We start from the raw sequence: 5,000 nt of genomic DNA, 5'->3' as shown, positions 1-5,000 counted from the left end.
TGAAACACGTTTCAGAGTGACAAAGGGGTGCGAGTGTATCAAAATCATACAATTACCTTAGCTGAATGAGAAAATTGATTGATCAATCGTCCTGCAAAAAAAAAATTAACAGAAAATGATGCCCTAAAAAAATTATTGTCATTCACAACTATATACGATGCTATTGTAAATACTGCCTAGTAGGAGACATGTTAAGAACACAGAGCAGTAAGAATGGGAACTGTTGGAGAACAAGGAATACATTAAAAATTATAATACACCTGGTTGTTGGAGAACAGTGATTAGGGTGAGGCGAGGACATCTTCACACAAAGCCAGCTACCAAGCACCACCCAACATTCTCAAACAACATATGCTTCAATTATCATACTTTATATTAAGACTTCTTTAGCCATCCAACAATTCTTGATCACTTCTAATCCATGAATCCAATAACGCAAAGTGACAAGTGGCAACCATAGTAAGAGTGCTTCCCAACTCTTCTAGTGTATGAGAAGTTGCATCAAAGACCAGGACAAAGAACAATAACGACGAGCAAAAAAATGAGATGTTATACACTTGTCACAACTTTGTTGAATTTTCTTCTAAGAGCTCCTTTTCTTGTCATAAAGAGGTCCTTTATAAAATACAATACCAATAACCATCATCTCAAAGATTGTCTAACTTAATGGTAGAACAAGTTTTGTTAGGTATAAAGATTGTACACAAAGCTTTACAATTCTTGAATTACAAATGACACCTACATAACATATATTAAGTCAAGCATAAATATATAAAACAAATCAACAACCACCAAACTATAACTAAAAACTATCTAAAAAAACACAAAAACATTTCACCAATTTGTTAAAGAAACATCATTAACCAAACAAACAAAAAAAATACAATAATCAACAATTAAACGATTACCATTCTGCTCATATTTGGATCAAAGGCCCCCTTGTTGCTTCTGGATTTGAGAACTACATTAGTATCCTACTATTCTTAGTATAGTCTAGAAGATTTCAAAGAATATATTAGATTTACTTAGACTTTACATAATTAAAGCTAATTTGACTGAAATTGTTGACGATAAAAGCTACTGTAATTGGAAATCAAGGAAATAATAACTCTCTCATTTGTCCAGATTTCACGATAAAAGCTAATTGGGGTTACAACAACCAACAAGTTTTCAATTGACAATTTATTATCTCCTATGCATATTTACTAGTATAATAAGCTATTTATATGAATAATGCATTAGCCTATTAAACCAATTACCCCATAAATAACCCTAATTCATCTACCAAAAATTCTCAATCAAATATAAATCCTAACACAAGTGATATTATCACTTTATGTAAAATCATACTGCATTCAATCAATTAAGGGATAACAAGAGCAAAATCGAAAAAAAAAGGAACTCACCTGATTGGAAAACGCAATAATTAACGAGTAGAGCGAACGAACAAAGAAAAAGGAGAGCCGGTGGTAGTTTGGCGGCGACAAATGGTGGGTTGGCGGGTTGCAGGTGAAGGAGCAAGTAGACGAATTGGGATTTTAGGGTTGAATCAGTAGAAGGTGCTAGAGATGAGAGGGTAAATCTTGAGTTGGTGAAATAAAAAATAACTTTTATTAATTTATATTTGGCTGATTGGGTTTTGTGTATCTTGTTTATTTCTTACCATTTATTTTAAAAAAAATGAAAGTATCTCAATGGCGCCACTTTTTTATATAAATAACCATTTTTCACTAAGATGGTTTCTTTGTTATTTCATGTTAGTGGGCCATACCATACATAAGAAATCAATTTTCTCTACAAGATGATTATTATAATCTAAGACACCATTGAACTACTTATATGGTTACTTATTAATGATTCCTTATCTATATTTTCTAGTAGTGGTTGTTGTTGTTGTTGTTGTTGTTGTTGTTGTTGTTGTTGTTGTTGTTGTTGTTGTTGTTGTTGTTGTTGTTGTTGTTGTTGTTGTTGTTGTTGTTCTTATTCTTATTCTTATTCTTATTCTTATTATTCTTATTATTATTATAATAATAATAATAATAATAATAATAATAATAATTATTATTATTATTATTATTATTATTATTATTATTAATATTAATATTATTATTAATATTATTATTATTATTGTTATTATTGTTGTTATTATTATTTTTGTTATTGTTTTTGTTATTGTTGTTCTTAATGTTCTTGTTATTGTTCTTGTTATTGTTATTGTTATTGTTATTGTTATTGTTATTGTTATTGTTATTGTTATTGTTATTGTTATTGTTATTGTTATTGTTATTGTTATTGTTATTATTATCGATATTGTTATTTTTATTGTTGTCGTTGTTATTATTGTTGTTGTTGTTGTTGTCATTATTATTATTGTTATTGTTATTGTTGTTGTTATTGTTATTGTTATACTTATTGTTGCTTTTCGTCTTCTTTGTTGTTGTTGTTGTTGTTGTTTTTTTTTTTTTTTTTTTTTTGGTGAAAGGTTAGAAAATTCTCATTAAGATCATAAACAAGCTATTACAAACTATCCATTTTTGTGGATACAATTCCAAGGCTAAGTAAAAGGCAGCTAATAAATTACTGTCTTAAACCAAGCCCTATCACTACTCCTTTTAATACAAGCATGCCACTCTAATAATCGACATTTAAGTAAGCACTCAACTCCGCTGAACAACATTTTCGGTGTCGTTGAACAACCCCTTCAAGTCTAGCCTTATTCCTCTGATGCCAAATAGAATAGTACAAGGCTTGAATCCAAACAAGAGTAACCATTTTCTTAATTCTTGCCCAAGGTTTAGTCTGCAACCAGACTAAGAGATTAGCAACAGGCAGACCAAGATGCAGTTTCTGACTGAGTAAGGCAATCAGTTTCCTGGTATAACAACACTGAATGAACAGATGTTTGATGGGTTTCGATGCAATGCCACACAGAAAACATCTATCATCAGGGATAATTCCAAGGAGAAGAAGCTTATCTTTCAGCTGCAAAGCTTCACGAGCAAGCAGCCAAGTTATAAAGGAGTGCTTTGCTATGCACCAGGAATTCCATACCATTTTATCCCAAGTAACAGCAGGGTATTTAGGTCTGATCCACTGGTATCCACTGCTAACTGAGTAACCAGAAGGTCGTGGCAACCACAGTCCAGTAGAGGAAAAACCAGCTGAGAATTTGTCTTTGACCTTACAAATTGTTTTCCAGGCCCAAGAAACATCAGGTTTAGGTTGATAAAAAGACCAGGGGACATCTTTCATATAGATGTGGTGTACCCACTGTACCCACAAACTATCCTGACTAGAATAAATCCACCAGGAGAGTTTACAAATTGAAGCAAAATTCCAGGTAATGCTATGCCTAATACCAAGTCCACCTTCTTCCTTTGGTACACACACCTTTTCCCAACTAACAAGAGGGGACCTAACATACTCAGTTGAGCCATCCCATAGATAATTTCTGCAAAGAGCATCAATTCTCCTTAACACTCCCTTTGGCAGAATGAAGATGGAAGTCCAGTAGGTATATAAAGTGGTAAGCACTGAGTTCACCAATGTTAATCTACCAGCATAGGATAATTTTTTGGCAGCATAACCATGTATACGTTCAGTAATCTTCTCAATAAGACAAGTGCAGTTCTTAACAGTGAGCCTACCAGCAGAAATAGGCACCCCCAAATACTTAAATGGCAAGGCCCCTTCAGAGAAACCAGAGATCTGCAATATATCACATTTAACCCTAGAAGCAACCCCATTAAAATAGATGTTAGACTTCAGAGAGTTCATCCAAGACCAAAGTGGCTACAGAGAAGGTTGCAAAAGCTCTAAGAAGAATCATAATGGAAGTAGTATCCCCCTTAGAGAAAAGAAGTAGGTCATCAAAGAAACATGAGGTGGGATAACTTGAGTTGACTACACAAGGGGTGAAATTTGAAAGGCATAGTAGCAAAGAATAACATGAGTCAAAATCCTACTTAGGTATTCCATGGTAATGGTAAAAGGACGGGGAAATAGGATCTCCTTGCCTCAAACCTTTTGCCCCCTTAAAATACCCAAAGTTCTCACCATTAAGCACCAAAGAGTAGGAAGCAGTTCTAACACAAAGCATAACCAGATGAATAAATTTGATAGGGAAGTTTAAGGCAGTAAGCATTTGTTCCACAAAATCCCAGTGCACATAATCATAGGCTTTTTTTAGGTCAATTTTCATCAAGCATCTAGGAGAGACAGTCTTCCTATTATATAGCCTCACAAGATCTTGGCAAATGAGGATATTTTCAAAGAATACTCCTCCCCTTAACAAACCCTCCTTGATTCTTACTGATAATAGAAGGCAAGACAGAGGAAAGCCTAGTGCACAAAACTTTAGAAATAACTTTATATAAGATGTTACAGCAGGAGATTGGACGAAATTGAGTGACATTTTGAGGATTTTCAATTTTTGGAATCAAAGTAATGAAAGTATGATTGATCTGTTGAAGCATCTTACCGTGAAAAAATCCAAAATGGCATCACACACCTCATCACCAACAACAGACCAAGAGTCTTTAAAAAAGGCACTTGAGAAACCATCAGGGCCAGGGGCCTTATGGTTGGGGATAGAAAAGAAAGCCGCCTTAATTTCCTTCTTAGTGACAGGGCCAGCAGATGCGAATGATGCTCGAGTTGCAAATAGGCCCTTCTTTGAACCACGGAGACACAGACAGTGTGGGTATGTCCAAAGATTCCCAAGTAATTTTTCATAATACTTCAAAAAAGCAGCTTGGATTTGAGATCCATCAGAATGAACATGACCTTCAATATCCTCAATGAGGAAGATTTTATTTTTCACATTTCTTGTCCTCAGGAGACTATGAAAATATCTAGTGTTGTTGTCTCCTTGATTTACCCAGGTGGCCTTTGATTTTTGAATCAAGAAGCTGTCACAGGTAGCCTGCAACTCCCTGTAAACACCAGCAGCTTCCTTTTTCTTAAATAAGAGAGTAGAGTCACCAGGGGCAGACCTCAAT

General features: G+C 34.3%; 1 long non-coding RNA gene across 1 annotated transcript in view; it reads right to left on the bottom strand.

Moving 5' to 3' along the window:
* The window catches only part of LOC141627137 (uncharacterized), a 1,110-nt gene extending 504 nt beyond the window's left edge, over window positions 1–606 (bottom strand). Inside the window, exon 1 of the long non-coding RNA XR_012536699.1 lies at window positions 57–606. This is a non-coding gene — a long non-coding RNA (uncharacterized LOC141627137). The remainder of the gene's footprint in view (window positions 1–56) is intronic.
* Window positions 607–5,000: the final 4,394 nt, after the last annotated feature.

This window comes from Silene latifolia, chromosome Y (genome assembly GCF_048544455.1).
Source record: "Silene latifolia isolate original U9 population chromosome Y, ASM4854445v1, whole genome shotgun sequence".
NCBI classification, from domain to species: Eukaryota; Viridiplantae; Streptophyta; class Magnoliopsida; order Caryophyllales; family Caryophyllaceae; genus Silene; species Silene latifolia.
The sequence above is the reverse complement of the archived record's forward strand: the minus strand, read 5'-3'. Positions and strand labels throughout refer to the sequence as shown.